The sequence below is a fragment of the Pantherophis guttatus genome, chromosome 3 (genome assembly GCF_059756535.1).
Source record: "Pantherophis guttatus breed Tessera chromosome 3, ASM5975653v1, whole genome shotgun sequence".
NCBI classification, from domain to species: Eukaryota; Metazoa; Chordata; class Lepidosauria; order Squamata; family Colubridae; genus Pantherophis; species Pantherophis guttatus.
Window position 1 is genome coordinate 126,714,432 of NC_142065.1, and position 20,029 is coordinate 126,734,460.

At 37.3% G+C, this 20,029-nt stretch overlaps 1 long non-coding RNA gene across 1 annotated transcript in view; it reads left to right on the top strand.

Annotated features, from left to right (window-relative positions):
* Positions 1 to 18,667, top strand: part of LOC132711630 (uncharacterized) — a 171,109-nt gene extending 152,442 nt beyond the window's left edge. Inside the window, exon 4 of the long non-coding RNA XR_009622436.1 lies at positions 18,630 to 18,667. This is a non-coding gene — a long non-coding RNA (uncharacterized LOC132711630). The remainder of the gene's footprint in view (positions 1 to 18,629) is intronic.
* The last annotated feature ends 1,362 nt before the right edge of the window (positions 18,668 to 20,029 follow it).

Here is a 20,029-nt window from a genome sequence, read left to right on the forward strand (position 1 = left end):
CATGATATCTAAATGGAATTTGGATAGGGCAACAGTGCAACACTGGTAATAAAAAGGGAGAAATGGAATACTCAGATAGAATTGAACTGGAATGACACTGAAATCAGAGCAATAACAATGGAGAAAACCTACAAGTATTATGATGTTTTGGAAGCAGAAAATCTTTTGCATGCCCAAATTGAAAAGAACTCCAATTCCAAATATGTAAAATGGCTTAAGAATTTTTTTTACAATTGAAGCGCAATGATGGTAACAAAAACAAAGCCAATAATATTTGGCTGTTCTTGTATTATGTTGTACAACAGTATTATTGACTGGCCACTAGCTGAACCAGGTACTGCACATGGCAAAACCTGAAAGTATAATGACAATACATTATGAATTGCACCCAAAAAAATGACATAGATCATTTGTGTCTAACAAGGAAAATTGGTAGTTTTGGTTTCTTGCCAGGGAAGTAGGCAGAGGCAAGTAAAATTAAAGGCTTCAATGATTACATAAAAGCTAGTAAAGAGGAAAATGCTAATAGATGTCTGCAAAGAAAACATTTATGTCACAGAATCAAACGTGGCTCACAAAACTGTATAGCTGAAACTTCAAATGAAAAATTGGAAAGATCAACTTCTGCAAGATAAATATCTGAAAAGAATTGAAGGCAAGTTGCACAATAACAAAACTTGTCATTGGCTTCAGATTGGAAGGAAGCCTAAAGTTTAAAATTTGCAGCACAAAAATGCACATTCACAACAGATATCAAAAAAATGAAAATTTAGAAAAGTAGATATCAGTGCAAATATAAGTTTATAAAGAGGAAGACATTTTAAACTACTTAAAAGCTGTTGCAGGAAAAAAAAGATTACATGGCAGAATGATATTTTGAAGCTTATATAAAAAGCTTATATAGATTGAGTCAGCAAAGTATTGGTATGACTGTAACACATGTCATACCAATACACATAAACATGTTATGGATTTCCAAATTCACAGAAACCTACTATCAGCATTCCAACAAACACACCCCTGAACGAAAGAACTCTGAGGCCTGAGGTTTCCTCAAAAAACAGTTTATTAGGGTATGTCATATTGGCACAATGCGAGTAAAAATCAGCTCTAAAGTTCCCGCCAATTTTCCCCTTAATTAAAAGTGAAAGTTTGTCATTTCCCCCCAAAGACATCAGTCACAAGGTCCAATCAGCATACAGTCCAGATGTTGGATGGCCTCAGTCTCCACCTCCCAACCACCTGCACACATGATCTTGGTTCCCAGGAGAAAGAATATTTTGGTTATAGCATCCCAGCTATCTCTACACCCCCCTCCCAATCCCTCATCTCCAGTCTGTGTCAATGCTGAAGCTTTGAAGACAACATTCCCCCCCCCCAGTAGAATAGAAAGATGGCAACTGTCTATTCAACTTCAGAGTTGACACCTACATCTATAAGGCAATGTGCCAGACTAAAGGTTTTATTTTTATCAGTGGCAATACTGTATTAAGTGACTATAGAGTAGATCAAAACAAAGTGAAGAAGATAATAAAATATCAGGACTTCCAGCAAAGCAGATCCAGCCCTTTGCCTGGATCTAATAGGTGCTTGCCTTTGCCTTGTTTATAAGCTCTCTTAGCTAATGATCTCCAGATTACATGTCAATCTTTCATCCTGAAAATCTGACAAATTTCAGATAATCTAATGACACAGACAAAGACCATTTAAATGTCAAATGCTTTGTAACTAAATTAATAAAGAGAGATAATTTTATAACTCCATTCAAGGGTACCTCACTGCATGTGAAAACATAAGGCCCAAAAGAACTTTATTTCCCTCCTTTCCTCAGTGGCATATCCCTACTGGATAAGCTCCAGGATGACATAAGAAATTAGAAATCTCCCACGTCCCCAGATAGCCCTATCTTTTTTCTAACTCATGTTTCTCAACATTTGGAATGGTTGAAAACAAGATTTGTTCCTACTTAAATCCATATACAGCTCTTCCATTCTGAGCTTGGATTCAGAATTGCCCTGTGGACTCTTTTCAGGCACAAACTATTTGGTGTCTTGAAAACTGTTGGGTTATCTCTTAGGTATGTTCCAGTAGTAAATTTCTGCATTGGGAGGGAATTGGATTAAATGATCTCCAAGGTTCCTCCCAACCCTTACATTCAAATATTCTATGAATGCCGTACATCTGGGCTGTGAAAATCCAAATGACTACTAGATAGCAGAAGAGAGCTTGAGTTTTATAGCTCTTTTTTTGCTACCATTTAGTATTCATCTAAATTTTTGTAGTGCTGATACAATACAGTCATCCCATAGAATCTTCATCTAAAGGTATCAGGCATCAAGCTTAGGAAGTGGATTTTGCACATGCCAAGACTGTGCTATGGTCCTTCCTCTTTCCAAACATCCATTAATTAAAAAGTTCACTAAGTTGAGGAGTGCCAGTTATGTACAGGTAACATTAGCTCAACTATGGTTCCAATCATGGCTAACCTCTAGCCTGCTAGCCTCATCAACAATCATACAGTTGTCAACTAGCAAGGAAGACTGCTGATAACATTTATCCTTCTGATGAATCCCTCTTGTTTTCCCTCATGTCTTCTATATGTATATGGGTGGGGGGGGAGAGACACAGAATTAACTGTGCAGAAGTTCACCTGGTGCACCAATTGTGATCCTATTTGGATCTGGAGGCTCTCCTCACTCATGCCCTTGTCACCTCACTGTTAGATTATTGCAACGCGCTCTACATGGGGCTACCCTTGAAAAGTGTTTGGAGACTACAGTTGGTCCAGAATGCAGCCGCGCAAGCTATCATGGGTGCGCCTAGATACACCCACATTACACCAATTCTCCGCGAGCTGCACTGGCTCCCTATTGGTCTCCGGGCACAATTCAAGGTGTTGGTTATTACCTTTAAAGCCCTACATGGCTCAGGGCCAGGTTATCTTCAAGACCGCCTTCTACCACATAGCTCCCAGCGACCGGTAAGATCCCACAGATCCCTGGTCTCCTCCAGGTCCTGTCAGCTAAACAATGCTGGCTGGTGGGCCTGTGAGGGAGGGCCTTCTCTGTGGCTGCCCCAGCTCTCTGGAACCAGTTACCTCCTGAGATCCGGACCACTCCCACCCTATTGGCCTTCCGAAAAGCGGTGAAGACCTGGCTTTTCCAGCAGGCCTGGGGCCATTGAACTCGCTGTTGCGATCTTGTGAGATCCGGCCATAAATGGTGTGAATGGGTTTTAATATTTTAATTTTTAAATGTTTATAATGGTTTATAATGGTTTTTTTAAAAAAATGCATTGTAAGCCACCCTGAGTCTCCGGAGAAAGGCGGCATATAAATTGAACTAATAAATAAATAAATAAATAAACAGTGGCAGAGAATTGTTGAGAAAACATGGATTCATTTGACTATTTTCAGTCTATGAGGAACTAAGGGTTGAAATGTACTTGGGGTTCTAAATGACTATTGTAAATAAACTCTCTATTCCTGCAATATTTCTAAAAACCATCTTTGTTAAACTAGAATAAGGCTTTTGTGAAACAATTTACTTACCTGAAAATATACAGAAAAAGGAAACAATTGTACCCACAATAACCCAGGGGAAACATACTACCCGTTAGCCATATTTGCATTGCAAACATACATAGCCTGAAATGGGTCTTACCTCAGACTCAGCGGTGGGTTTCAAATTTTTTTACTACTGGTTCTGTGGGTGTGGCTTGATGAGCGTGGCATGGCTTGGTGGGCATGGCAGGAGAAGGATACTGTAAAATCTCCATTCCCACCCCACTTCAGGGGAAGGATACTTTAAAATCTCCATTCGCTCTCCAATCCAGGGGAAGGTTACTGCAAAATCCCCGTTTCCTCCCGATCAGCTGGGACTTGGGAGGCAGAGAATAAATGGGGGCATGGCCAGTCAGAATTTTTACTACCGGTTCTCTGAATTACTCAAAATTTCCGCTACCGGTTCTCCAGAACTGGTCAGAACTGCTGAAACCCACCTCTGCTCAGACTCTACCTATTGTACTGTACTTTATATATACTAGGGCTACTATATTGGAGCAACAGAAATCTAGGTGACAAAAAGAGTGAAAATGTAAAGTATATGTTTTACAGTTTAAAAATAAAATTCATTCATTCTGAAATATTATTTGGGACTTTTGTAAGAAATTTGAAGGTTCTTTAACTCATAGTAACTGATCTTGTTCTGCAGTAGTTTTTTTCTACTTTCTAATTAATACATGCATTACCAAATTGCTATTAAGTTACATTCTTATTCCAGTTTGGAATAAGCATGTTTTGTGGCATGCTTTACATTGTACTGTATGATATTGTTGTCACAGTCAAGGATCAGTTCTGAATTAGATATACGTACAGTTTTCATGAACCTATTCAATTTCATTATTGTTCAATCTATTTTTTCATGAAAAACTCATTCATTAACTGATTAATTCATAAAATGATATAATGATGTTGCATGCATTTTTTTTCCACAATGCCATCACTTGTATGGTAGTGTGAATGCGGTTGATTAGAACTGGTAACTATTACTAAGAGATGGCAGACTTCATTTGCCTCTCTCGATGACCACTTTTCAGTGTGTAGGGCATTCTGGGAAATTAAAGTGATGGCAGAAGATTAGCCACCAAAATCAGCTTGAGGAAGATAAATGAAGGGACAAATGAATAACAATAATGGATGATATTAATGAACAGTTGTCCAATCTGACTGGAAATTACAGAATTATAGAACCCTAGAATTGGAGGGTCATTTTGTCCATCAAGCTCAACACCATATTCAGTATAGGAATTAACCTTTTATTATTATTGTTATTACCTGATAATTTTTGAATGTAGGAACTGATTCTGCGCTAACCTGGAGATGATATGTCAGTTTTCTTTCTACTGTAGCAGTCATTTATACATTCAAATGACCACTTAATCCTTGGTCATCAAGTGATAAAAAGGCATTTGGGCTGCTTTTAATTCTTTAATTTCCTAATTCTATCTAAAATAAATTTCTGCTTTAGTCAATCCAGGAATCTGATAGTATTTCTCACAAATTATCCAATCTGAATTTCTTTATCTTCATTTTCAAAAGCAGATCTAATTTGTTAAATTAATGTGCTTTAAATGACCTGAAGGTAATTTTTAAACCCTGTAGTAGAGTAACTGATGTACATGTGCTTTCTCTCAATGTTTAATATTGCAATAGGAAACTGGGGGGAGGGGCCCAGGGGGGGACTTACACACATACTTACTTTGTGTGTTATCGCCAGCTACTCAGTCAAAGTAGAATTCATAACAGATAGAGACAAATCATCTGATGGCAGAGGTTAAAAGAAACTTGTTACTATGACTACAGATAGGGTCAGATAACAGAATGAACAGCCACTTTTGATCTTCAAAAAACCTTTTTTCTTTTGCTCTCTCCTCTGTTATCTGGACCACTCCATCAAACACCTAGCAGATAGCAGAGTTGAAAACCCAATCGACCTTCAAGGAAGACCAGACAAGTTAGAAAGTCTGTGTAAAGGTTAAAGTGGAAAGGCGTGTGATGACGTGTTTTTTTTTTTTTTTTTGTATTTGTGTATGTGCCTGTGTTTTTGTGAATTTAACTAAAGCTACAAACTGCAGTTCAAAGGGGGTTGCCAGTCAGTGCAGAAATGTAGTGATGACAACTGTGCATCTTTAAAGGGAAGAAATTGAAAAATAAAAATGTCAAGGGAGGGAATCCACAATGCATCACTCAGATTATTGTTTGGATTTGTTTATTTGTTTGCTTAGTAATAGAAGAATTAGATTATCTAGTGAAAAAAAAATCTCAAAGATTCTGTAATCTTCTTGAAGCCAATTAAAATATCACAACATAAGATCAGTGTTAAACCTACCATAAGGTATTGTACTGGTTAATTTTGGGGGAAGGGAGGAAAAATAGTTGGCATGTAAAAGTCTGCAATTTGTAGCAACTCTAACAGACAATACAAATTTAGATTACTTTTTCATCTTCCAAACTGAAATGCATGAAAGGAGAGAAACCTTACATTTTATTATAACAGTCCATAAATTTATTTACCAAATATGTATTTTTTTTTAATTGATATGTTGATTGATAGTTATTTTGGGTCTCAGTTTTCTTTGGTAAGAAAGGCTCATTCCTACTTTCCATTATTTTTCATCTATGATTAAACAGACCTAGCAATGGTATCCATGCCTCATTTTTCAGAAAAAAAGTTTTTACTTTATTCAATATTCATGGCAGGATATATGCTATTCAATACAAAAACCTTAGACAACATAAGAAATTCAGGCTGATAGTGGCGAATCAATGGTGTTTATCCAAAACCAAAAGGTAGAAACCAAATGATGCATTTGCCATATTTCTAACTTGATCCTTTCTTTAAAAATTGGTAATTTACTTAGAGGCTCTAATTATTTAAAAAGTTATCCTGCCAATGCCTGCAGATGAGACAGAGAAAGGGTGAGGGAGAGAGAAATGATGGATGGATAAAGATGGATGGATGGATGGATGGATGGATGGATGGATGGAGATAGTCCTTTTTTCTCCTGGTATGTATGAGGTCAGATAGGTTAGGAAAATACAGTGGAAGGAGAAAGAGTTGAAGTAACCTTCACTCATTATGATTTTCCTCTTAGAAGAAAAGAAAACTTAGAATCCAACAGGAGAATGTTGGATGTGTTTAAAGTAGGTGTTTGTTGTACAAAGTGATGATGAAGCTCAGAAGCTCAGTACATCTTCAGTGTTCACTTGGTGAAAATAGCAGACTTATTCTCAGAAGGAAAGAGTTCTTTGGTTAGTGTTGTCATATATCCTCTGTCAAATACTGTCCAATGTGAAATCAGATATCACATAGTCAAATCAAATATAATTTAGCATTAAACTGTATTTAAAATGATCCATTTAAATTTTACCAAATTAAAAATTAACTTGTTTCTACTCATTTAGTTACTAGCAAGAGTATATCAAATAGCAATAGTAGCAAAAGAGAAAAAAAATCGGGGGAGAAAATACATTGCAGGAACATTTGGCACCAGGAAAGATCAATATATAATTTTACCATTTCCATCTTTAAGAGAAATGTGGCATCTTATTTACTTTCAGGAGTCTCGATTTGGTCACATGATTAGCTGTAGCATATTCCTAAACACCTAGTCTTTCTTGTTTTTCAAAATGACCCATCAAATGAGATTACCTTTAAGAACTGCCACATCAGCTTGAAAGTCAAATGCCAAAATCCTGCTGTATTGCCAATGTGTAGCAATTGTTAAATGTGCCTTTTTAGCAAGATGGAAATGTTTCAGTGGGAACTGAACTGAGTGTCAATATCTGGGAAGGAAATAAATGTTAAAACAAGCTAAATAATTGTCTAACAGTACTTGTACTAATGACCTTAAACTTCTACTATGCTAATTTTTCCTCTGCACTTTTAATTACAGATCAATAATACTTTGCTGTTGACATTTAAAAATGCTGAACCACAAAGAGAAACACTGACTGGGTGGAAATATACAATGTAAGGCAGAATTTGCCAAATCAATAAACTTTGCCATTTAACAAACAATCGCATGTACAGCAGTGACCAAGATTAGCAGGCATAAAAGACCATACTTCAGCTTCTTAATTATTCCTTAATAACATTAAGCCTTACATCATTGACAAAAATCTTTTGCTGTAAATACCAGATGCCGCCTTTCTTTATACAGAGCAGGTCCTTCCAAAGGCTTAGGTTAGCTGTTTCTTGAGCACTCTAATAGCAGACCTAAAGTCAGTGTGATGCAGTAGCAAAGGTGTGGATTAGGACAGGAGACACTTAGCTTCCAGTCTACCTTCAGGCAAAAAGGCTCACTGGGCGAGTTTGAGACATTTATTCCTTCTCTCAGTTCATTCAATTGCACAGAATCGAATAAATTTGGAGAAGGGTTCTAGGTCTCGGGTTCCTAGACAAAAAAGAAGGATATGAATTCAAGAGATATAAAGGAACTCTTTCATGCTGAACTTTGGGTGATCAGACATTTCAATAGGTAGAAAGAAAACGCAAGTTGTTCTACTTTCTAAAGAGTAAAGTTCATTTTAAAAATGCATTGTTTTCAAAAAGAAAAGGTTGAGGTTGGTTTATACAGGTAGTCCTCGACTTATGACCACTATTGAGCCCAACATTTCTGTTGCTAACTGAGACAATGGCTGAGTGGGTTTTGCCCCATTTTGCAACCTTTCTTGCTACAATTGTTTAGTGAATCACTGCAATCATTAATTTAGTAATACGATTGTTAAATGAATCTGTCTTCCCCAGTGATTTTGCTTGCCAGAAGGTTGCAAAAGCTGATCACACATAACCCCGAGACACTGCAATCATCATAAATATGAACCAGTTGCCAAGCATCCAAATTTAGATCAGGTAACCATAGGCTGCCTCAACTGTCTTTTTCAGTGCCATTGTTAGTTCAAACAGTCACTAAACGAATGACTGTAAGTCAAGGACTCCCTCTAATCATTGCAACACCATAATCAAAAGAAATATCTAGCCATCATTTCATAGTGGGTTCTTGCAGAATAACTGAAAGGAATCCCAGGATTGTATGACTACTACAGTTTCTTACTTGGGAATAAGATAAAATTCACTGAATGAAGCCTCAGAAAGCCAATTCAGAGTAACATCAATGCTTCTTTCCATTGTTCAGAAAAACTGAGAATTTCTCCCTGTTTTTGCACACATTGCTCCAAAGGCTAAATTATTCACAGAAAAACTCCCCCTAGCCATCCATATCTACTGTTGCAGCTCAGCCTTCTTTGCAGCACTATGGAAATTGTTATATTCCTACCAGGAGCACAATTACCTGTGCTTAAAGATGGATCATACTCTGTAATTCAGCAGTTAGAGTATTTTTATCATTTAAATATTTCATTTCAATTGCATATATTACAAATGAAAAGAATTTTTGTAATGACTATGAATAATTTGCTACATCTTCACCAATCAACTACGTAGGCTGCTGCCAAATTGTATATATATAAATTAATGTGCTCTCCGGTGTAACTTACTTGCTTACTTGCTCATTTACTCCTTACTTTATTTATATTTCAGATCTCTGGCTTCTCCTTCAAAGAGGGAAGAAAACATAGAACTGATGCTCTTTTCCCCTAGAAGCAAGTGAATCTAAATGCTACATATAAACGTTGATTTCATGATAATGCTGGAAATGTTCTGGGCTGGAATTGTTGGATTTAACAATTTAAAATCATAACAATTTATGTAAATAGATGTCAAATAAAGAAAAATCAGTGCTGGCAGAAATTAGTTGAGTTAAAATTTTATGCCACATGTTGAAGGAGCAAAAGAATCCATGTTCATAGCTAAGAGAAGAAAAAGGAAAGAAAATACCAAGCCTTGTTTTCTTCTCATGATTCCATATGAATATTTTATTTTCCATTTTAAAGGTACAACTCAGCTGTATACACACTTTATACTATACACATGGGCTGAATTTAAACTTTTCTAATAAATTATTTAACATTACCTTAGCACGCTCTAAGGTGAACTGTTTAAAGTGTATTGACTTGTAGAAGACTGTAGGGGGAAAAGTGCTTATGTCAAAACGAGTAAGGATATTACAGTCCAATTCTATACAAATATATCTGAATGTACATGTACAGTAGGTAGAATATGGAAATCTCAATTTTAGTCTAATTTTAATATAATTACAGGTCTATTTATTTTTTCCACAATTAGCCAGATTATCACTCTAGAAAGAGACATGAAAATACTCACTTTAATAATATTAAAATATGAAGTATGCTGAATTAAATAGTCTTCCCTAGTCTGACAGATTCTGAATGCAGTGGGACTTCAGAATTTTTTCTGCCCATTTGGTCTCATGGTTTAGGCACTAGACTAGAAACCAGGAGAGTTCTAATCTCAGACTAGCCAGGAAAACCAGTGGATGACTTTGGGCCAATCACTCTCTCTCAGCCCAACCCACCTCACAGGGTTGTTGTTGTTGTGGGGAAAATATGAGGAGGAAGGAGTTAGCTATAAAACAGGGTCTTGGCATTAAACAATCATAGAAAAGATCCTAAAGCAGGAAATTAGGAGGGTGTTCTCATCACTACTTTGATACATATTTATTCTGGAGTAGCTGGAAAGCCTAATGCTGTAGAAGACAAAGAAAGGCAAGACAAAAGATCCCTGTAAATATGAAAATGAGCTCAGCATCTCATTATTTAAAATAGCTAGATACTAAAAAGGGTAGTGTCTTGTTTTAAATTTAATTGATTTAATAACAGAATACCTATATTTATATTATATATTTATTTTTAATATTTTGATTGCAGCATTTTGAGCATGGTTTGTTTCTTTTGTAATGCAATATATATCTATATATTTTATTTTATGCATTTAAATATGTGTTTCTGCGGTCTGCAGATTTCACCAGACTCTCAAAGGAGTCTATAGCACACAAAGGTTAAGAACCCCTGCTCTAAAGAATGAATGAAGCAAACATTTACTAGTATGAATAATGAATTCTGGTTTTCAGTCAAAGTCTGATTTTAAGTCTTGTTTCTTTTGGAAGTTCAGCATGCACTCCAGGATAAATAACATTTTTCTTCAGATAACAGCATTAAGTAGTTTTTGGATGTATATACAAGAAAACAATCAATATTATCCTTTATCAAATTAAAGTTTTCTCTCCAGGATACTTTCCATTCATCCATTTTTCTTATCTACCTTGTTGCAAGTAGTGGTACTTATTCTGTTTCATTTGTTGAACATCAGAGTTACAAAAATGTGATAGAAAATACTTTCATATGACCTCCTATCTCTTCAAATACTTTTCCTTTAAGTCTCGTTTGAATCTTCAGTGGTTGACAGTCATCAGCTGTGCCTTAAACAAATATTACTAAGTCCAAGACCTAAAGAATTATTAATGTAGCTTTTTTATTATCTCTTTTGAATGGTATGTAGATATTGTTTATCTCTATGTACCTGTTGATTACTGAGTTGTCTAAATACCAGGCTTCCAATAATTCTCTAGCATTTTTGGGGACTTTTCGGAACAAAAACCCCCAAAACATCTCCTCACCAGCAATCAACACTCAGATGAGCAGAGATTAAAACCAAGATTAAAATTAGACTGATAATCAAGAAGCAAATAATACTCCAATCAAGGAACTACCAACACAGACAAACAAGTTAAGAGTAAACTATAGTTCAAGGAACCTCCAAGACCACTCCCACCAATACAGACAGGGCAAGCCACTAGTATATAAAAACGAGAGCAAACCCCACTCCCTAGTAGTGCTGAAGATGTTTCTTAGTTTGATAATGAAACATCTGCAAGACTGCTTAGAGCAGGGGTCCGCAATCTTTTGGACCTCAGGGACCACTAAATTCATAATTTTAAATTCCACAGACTACTAATATAATCTGCCTAATGACTGGCTGGGTGGGCATGGCTAGGTGGTCATGTGACAAGGTGGGCATGGCCAACTCAATGTCACTCACGTCAAGGGGCACCTCACCAGCCTCTACTTGCCCCTCCCACCCACTCCTCTCCTGTCTGCCTGGGCTCCTTAGGGCCCCAATAGGAAGCAGTTGTTGGAGCTAAGCAGCCACCATGAGAAAGAGTTGGCAAAACAGCTGGCTCAGTTCAAATTGGATCTGCCCAAGAAGGAGGCTCAGCAGAAGCACCTCACTGATGACTACGAGCATAGGCTTTCCAAGCTGAGGGAAGACCTGCGGGAGTGCAAGGCCAGGTACAGGTGCCTGGAGGCTCAGCGGGCTGAGATGTCCAGACAGTTCCAGACCATGATGTAGTCCCACTGGAACAAGGCCCTCCGGCTCTTCGCCACCAGCGGTGCTTCCTTCCAGCCTTCACCCAAAGCCCCACACCAGGAGGCTGAAGCAGACCCCAAGTCACAATTTCTCCCCCCCCTCTGACCCGCATAAAAAGGCCCCAAAGGGGGGGACTCTCTGCAGCAACACAAACGTTCATTGCACGTACCCGGCCCACGGGCCATAGTTGAGGACCCCTGATTAAGTGAAACATTAAAAATGCAAATAATTTTTCTGCAGACCACCAAAATTTTCTCGCAGACCACCAGTGGTCCACAGACCATCAGTTGGTGACCATTGGCTTAGAGAGCACCAAATACCCCACAGTTTGAGCCTAAGATAAAAATATTTGCTTTACTAGTGTAAAAATAAATCAAGATTATGAGTAGCACAGTCACGATATGAGAAGTTTTTAATCTATTAAAAACAACCGCTAACACTGAATCAAATAATTCAGAAACAACTTATTGTAATATTCCTAAAAAATAAAAATGAAAGGTTCATAAATGAGATAGGCTACAATAATTGAACATAAACTACAACTGTGTAGAGTCAACATAATCAGAGGAGAAGTATCAAGGAATCAAAATGGAATTTTATTATTTGTAAAGGAAATTTGTCTTGGGTCCTTTAGGTGACATGGATGGTGTAGAAATATGATAAATAACACAACTTTGGTTTTCTTTCAAAATTCAAAAATGAATATTTTCTATAAAGTTACAGTAGCAATAGCAATAGCAGTAGCACTTAGATTTATATACCACTTCGTAGTATTTACAGCCCTCTCTAGTATCTTTAATAATGAAAATAAATATGAAAAAATAAGATAGAAATGTATCTGCAGAACTCATTGACCATATTATGGATCATGACCTTTATTTCTTTTATCTTTATATCAGTCTTCCCATGAAAAGAATTCTTAATTATAAAGCTAAATAAATAGTTGATGAGGAAAAAAGAGTCTGGAGAAGCTTTGAGAAATCAGTACAAGTTGGTAAATTAAAACATTGTACAAGAAGTTTCAAACATTTTTCTTACTCCATTATCTCCACATCTCCACTATCTCAGAGCATCTTTGATATCAGAAAAATGTATATATAAACATTCTATGGTATGATTAATCCATGTTGTCTGCCTGCTCTGGTTGGATCTAATCCTTTAGAACTGGGTGGGGAACTATGTCTCCTTTATGACTTGTAGACTTCAACTCCCAGAATTCCTGAGTCAGCATGGTTTAGGAATTCTGGGGGTTGAAGTCGACAAGTCATAAAAGGGTCATAATTCCCCACCCCTTTTCTAGAGCTAGGATTTCAGCTCTGATGCAATACTGTTGCTGCAGATTTTACTTCTATTGAATTGTGTTATTTTAAAAAAAAACTTCAGACCAAAAGATCATCATCAGAATTCAACCAAGATAGGTTACAGCCTGAAGTGAAAGACAATGGAAAATGGGTAAAATCTCAACATTCAAAAGGCAGATGGATTGACAGCTAAATCCTATTTTCAAAGAGGGGTAGTGTCATGCACTGCCTCTGAGAGCATCAGTCTAGCCTTGAGGGTGAAGGGTAGATCAGGTGATACGTGAGGTTCTGTCTGAACTGGTCCTTAATATCTGCCACCGGAGGCAACATGAACTTTCTACATAATGGAAAATCAGCTTGAATACTACAAACCCCACTTCTAGCTGACTATCCCTTTTCAAAATGGAAGGCAAATACAGCTATGAGATGGAAGATATTCAATTGTTCAGTGAGAAACAGACCAAGAAAGAAGGCCAAAGGACTTTTATAGCACCTTACAGATAAACTCATTTGTTAAGGGAAGGGAAGGGCAGGGAAGGGAAGGGAAGGGAAGGGAAGGGGGGAGTGAGGGAGGGAGGGAGGAAGGAAGGAAGGAAGGAAGGAAGGAAGGAAGGAAAGAAGGAAAGAAGGAAAGAAGGAAAGAAGGAAAGAAGGAAAGAAGGAAAGAAGGAAAGAAGGAAAGAAGGAAGGGACTATGCTCCCTGGGTGTGCTTGAGTGGCTCCTGATAAATGTATATCTATGACTACATAAACATCAAACGAGATGACAAAATCACCCTGAGATTGTACCACTTCAGCCTTCAGGTTGAGAAGTTTGCATTATTGGATGCACAGTAACATCAACAGCAGGTTGCTGGATGAGTGAGAATGAACTGTTAAGAGGGTTTTAACTGTCTTCCTAGCACACCTGTATACTCTAAGAATAAGTCTTTGCAAGATACCATCTCCAATGATACTCACAAGAAATAGCTTGAACATTTTGCCTACAGGTTACGTAAATGCAGTCCTGCAGGACTGTTTAGAGGAAAGACACAATGTCACTTTAATCTGAAGTGACCCAATGTGAAGAACTTCCCTGGAGCAGACCAGCCCTTCCTTTCCATTTGTGCTCTCATGTATTCTGCAAATCCACTGTGACTGTTTGGAGTCCCCAGTCTTGGCCACACTTCCTGTGCCTATGCGCTGCAAATGTAACAGATTGTTTTTTGCATGTCTGTTTAATTTTCAGAAAATTGTCTCATTGCCTTCAAATTGCAAGTGTAAGGAAATCCAGCTGTCAATTCCCATTAAATGGAGCAGAGTTTTCTGTCGTTAATGCAGTTGTCTTTCACAGTCTGCTCAAGTTAAAGAACTCTTTAAAAAAACAGATTTATGATGGATGCCATCTGGCCTGATAGAAGGAAACAGATATCGATTTTTAATATTTTCTCCAAACTTGTTTACTCTGGGATAATACAGCAGCTGTGTGGCGGCTTGTCTCAGAGTGGAAAGGATTATTACCCCTGCCTTTTGATGAGATAAATTACCAAGAATGACTTGAATGGCTAAAGGGTATACTTTGATGTTCTGTCGCTTCATTTACCCTTATGACTAAATGATTATTGATTTTATATTTTTAAGCTCTTGAAACGCGAAAATAAGTTGGTTGAGAAGCCTAGATGTGTTGGTTTTATTAATTTATTTCTGCAGGGCATAATTCACTTTGGACTAGGTTGTGAAGGTTTTTGGGTTCATGACCGACTCCAGATACAGTTGCAAAGAAATGGCTTATTTATATAGTCATTGCAAGTAGTTCCAAAATCAATACAGTCTGAGATTGGATGATTAAACCTAGTCCCTTTGTGGGATTCATTCCTGTAGCTACCTCTGAAATGATCTTGAGTCTCAAGCAGATTCATGGGATCAAGTCTTACGAAGAGCAAGCTTGTATGTGTGTGTGTGTGTCCATTTGTGCATGTGTATGCAAGCATATTCTCTTTGACACTTCTTTCTTTCTTTCTTTCTTTCTTTCTTTTTTCCTTCCTTTCTTTCTCTCTTGCTTTTTCTCTGTTCAATAACATTCTAACAGCCAGGAACAGGGGGGGGAAACGCCCTGTTGATTGAGTACTTCAATGAAATCACTAATCTGCATTCAAAGAGGTGCCTCCAAAGGCTACTTAGATTTTCCATGGATAGATTTAACTACTGCTTTGATCAGATAGTCCCAGTATGCAGTGGATTTAGGTCTCTGTACTTATGTAGACAGCAGGAATCCAAGGTGTACACTAAACCTTTAAATAGTTTTCACAGTTCAAAACAGCTGTTTGCCTTTAGAGTACAGCAGACACCCACCTTTCTCTCTGAAGTGCTGCCTTTTCTGTCATCATCACTTAACACATTGGAACTATTCCATGTTTGACTGAAATGGGGCTGTTGTCAACCTACTGAAATATTTTGTAGACAGAAATATTTTGCAGAAATGTTATGCCCCAAAATAATCCTTTAAGAGTCCCCCCCCCTTCCCTTGCATGTTTTTCCCCCTTCCCTTGCATGTTTGGCAGAGATACAGATTCACTATACATGTGTCTAGGCATTTCCTCTTCAGTCTACTTTTAAAGTTATCCTTATCCTTGAAAATAATTTGCATACAAAAGGTGTGATTTATTCAAAAATTAGGCATCTTTGAATCCCGAGGGCTCTCGGGAGTCTCTCCAGTGAAAAATACAAGAATGGAATCTCATTGTAGATGTATAAACCAATAAGCAAATATGATCTGCAAATATGACTCTTTCCCTAACATGGTGGTGTGCAGAATGAATTCCTCCTCAAACACCCCATATGGAGTGTCTATGGAGATTCTCAATCATCCAGGTCATGGTTGTTCTGAAAGTGCTTTTCAAAAGGTAACTGGGCTTTCTTGGTTTTTTTCTTGAACAGAAGAGGAAGAGACCCAAAATCACCATTTTGCCAGCTGACAAAGGAAGACGTACAGTTATCCTGAACACAGATGACTACAATGCCAAGATAAACTACTATATATGAGGCTCTGAAGAGAAATCCTACCAACCCCGCCAGCAAAAGGTCATTGATTTCCTTCAACAACTACTGAAAGACATAGCCATTGACAAGCCACAATACTATCACTTTTATCCTGGGGAAGCTACCTCAGGCATATACTGTATGGACTCTCCAAAATCCACAAAGAGGGAACTCCACTCAGGCCAATTGTCAACAGCATCAACTCAGTCAGATACAACATTGCAAAACATCTAACCACTGCATCAGCTCCTCTAGTCGGCAACACCACCCATCACTTCAACAAGTCACACGATTTGGCAGCAAGGTTTGGAAATTAAATTGGATCCAGGTGAGACCATAGTTTCTTATGATGTCACTTCACTCTTCACCCACATTCCTACAACTGAAACTGTCATGGTAGTGAAGAAACAACTACTACAGGACAGCACATTAGGTGACAGAACTAACCTCAACCCAAACCATATATGTGCCATACTGGACCTCTGCCTGACCACTACCTATTTTAAATGCAGTGAAGGTTTCTACAGACAAAAATATGGTTGCTCCATGGGTTCTCCTGTGTCTCCCATTGTGGTCAAGCTCTACATGGAAGAAGTACAAACCAAAGAGGCCATCTATGTTTAAATTGAACAGCCCTCTCTCAACAGAAGTGGAGGGATACAACACCACCTATCCCTTGTCTATCACACAGTCCTTTCAGCTGTCCCAAGAAAGTTTGCTGATTCAGGTAACCCTGAGGTACAGATAAATCCCCAAGTGGCCTCAACCACTCTCAGAGAGCTAGTGACTGACCTTCAGAGTGTTAACAACCAGATGATTGCTAAGGAATATAAATCTTTCTTTCAGAACTGAAGAAGCTTCAGAACATAAATCATTCAATCAGAACTGAAGAAGCTTCTTGGATGAGAAGAGAAATGTTTTCAAGGGGAAAAAACCCCCCAAAAAAGACCAGTTGCCTTTTGAAAAGCATCTTTGTGACATCCCATATGGAGCATCAGTAAATGATGGTGGCACCAAATGGATAAAATGAGAGGCTGTAAATGAGGGACCATATTTTGATGAGAGAGCATGCTTCTCATGCAAAAAAAAAAGCTTGTACAGTATTCAGTCCTTCATATCTCAACGTTGGAGCTGGGGAAACATCCCAGTGCAAGTTAGATAGACCAATGAACTAGGAAGGAGTCCCTTTGCTTGTCCTTCAGAGAAGACGTTTAAGCTTCCTAAGTGTGTCACTTGTGCCACAAACTTTTGTGAATTTTAACACCGTGAGCTACACTGCTTGCTGTTCCTTACCTGGAATTTGAAGTGTGAATAGGCACATCAAGACCCCCTCATTCAAAATTTCCTGTACAGAAGCATCTTTTGTACTTCATAAATTAATGGTATTGGCTGCTGTTCCTAACATCAAATCCTTTCCTTAGAGAGAAAAGCCACTGCTCTTATAAATAAATACCACATTTATTGACTCAGGATTTAAACCTTTTAAAATAACTTTAGGTCAATAGAACAGAGGCAATGGTGCTTTTATATATCTTTTGAGTAGATGTGTATGTTTAATTTCAGGGAAAAAATTCAAAGCAGACCCTGGTTCCTTGGAGTACTCCCTGAATTCAAGAACACCACTTGATAATTCTGTAGAGCTTATTAATTTATCTCATGTCTGACTAACCCTTTAACTATCCTTCTTCGAAGTCTTTGAATCCACATAAGTAAACATTTAGGAGTTGCTTTCAACAAATAATAGATTGTTCCAATAGCTAAGATATCACATTTCTAAAACATGCTGACATTTCCTGATATTAAATCAAAGTGAACTTTATTTAATTTTCAAATGACTCTGCTTAATGATCAGGTGAATTATATTTTTTTCCACAAGTATCTTCTGTTATTAAACACCATGACAGTATACTTTACTAAGCTTTAATAAAAAGGTGTAAAACACTTTCTTTGGACACGCACAATGTATAATTAATGTATAGTAAATTATACAGCTGGGCTTAAGGCTTGTTTAAATGCATAGAATTCAAAGTCTGCTGCAGAAATAAACTAACTTTTGGATCAGTGTATTACATTAACGTAATACGTTGATTCATTTTACAGGGTGCTGCTTGTGGTGATTATTTAATTAATCACCTTTTGACGATTATTCACACCAATCCAAATCAAGGTCTCCATTAAAACCAAAGAATGGCTTCATTACAAATGACCCATAAAAGTGTCAAGTGCTGGCAGCCAAGACAAGTCATTTCCTTCCCGTTTAAAACCATTAAGTCGAATCATGGGGGCGGGGAAGGTGATGAAGTGCATAATAGAGGTGATTACAAAGAAAAATGTAAACAGTAAATGTGACAGCCATGTTGGAGAGACTAAGAGATCAAAGATACAGAATGTTGGGTTTCGTACCTTCAGAAGTCCTTCATTTTCAAAGAGAATTAATTACCAATTAATATTTTTTTTCCAGCTGGATGTTTACCCACTGAATTTTGGGCAGCTCCTCCAATTACAGGTACAGTAAAATACTGTTTCTCTAAATATATCTACACTTATATGGCACCATCAATGTGCATATCTCATTATGGAAGACCATAATCAAAACTGAGACCACAGTCTGAAAAGAGCTTACAATCCAGAAACTGCAGTATGAAAAGACAGCAGGAAAGGGGAATAAGACTGAGTAGTAGCAGCAAGCAAGCAATTAATTCTGCTATGTGGGCAATCTTTTGGTTACAATGTGAGAAGACTGAGAAATTAAGACCAAACATCATTTAAAAAAAAAAAAGATAAATTTTCAGGGGGTACTGAAAGAGAAGAGGCATTACAAAGCTATTCACAAAAATAACCACAGATTTTAAAAGTTTCTTAGTAGAAACATCTCTACAATTCTTGACATTTTGAAAGACCAATAAATTAGGCCACCTTGAAACAATGAACATGGCCTTTTTCAGCCTATAACATGGATGAAAAACGAAGTAGACAGACCTTCTGCAGTAGACATTATTTTTGGTTTTGTTTTAAAGAGAAGAAATAAACTAAGCTACATCCTCTCAAGCATTGAATGAAAATAGTGGTTGGAAGAGCAGGCTTGTTTCTACTCCTTCTGGTGAATTTCTAATAAAAAGTATAGTGTGCATATTCCACACATATTCCCAGATGCCAATATGTGCTTCTAGTTGGAGAGTGTTACACCTGCTTCTCCTATAGTCTCTTCAAAACCAAACCAACAGAAATACAAATCAGAGCTGGGCATTCTGTCAATTTCAGGACAGTGAATATCAAAGTCTATGAATGCAGAGCTATGTGGTCTACACATGCCATAAATCAAATATTTAATTTGTGATGAGAGATACATCGGTAGGTAGGTAAGTAGGTAGGTAGGTAGGTAGGGAGGGAGGGAGATAGATAGATAGATAGATAGATAGATAGATAGATAGATAGATAGATAGATAGATAGATAGATAGATAGATAGATAGATAGATAGATATAATAAATATGCAGAAAATAATAGAAAGATAGCATTGACTTCCATGTGAGCATTAATGTCCATTTATATTCTCCCTTTTAAAAACAGTTAGCATACAATTTTGATTATATTGTGTCCAGAGAGTGATTCATCACCAAGCTGATCTGGCTAATGCTAGTTTTCTCTTGTGAAAACTGATAGAGCTACTTGTTTTTCAAAAGGGTACCGAAGCTCTTTCTCACACACTTGTTTGTTGAGTCTACTTGTCATTCTTTCTTTGATATTCATTTGTTTTAAAACCTTGCACACACAGCTGGATTAGTAATTGCAAAAATGAATACCCTCAAAGTTCAAGTGCTGCTTCTGAAAACAAATAGCTATTGACTTTCATTAGGAGATC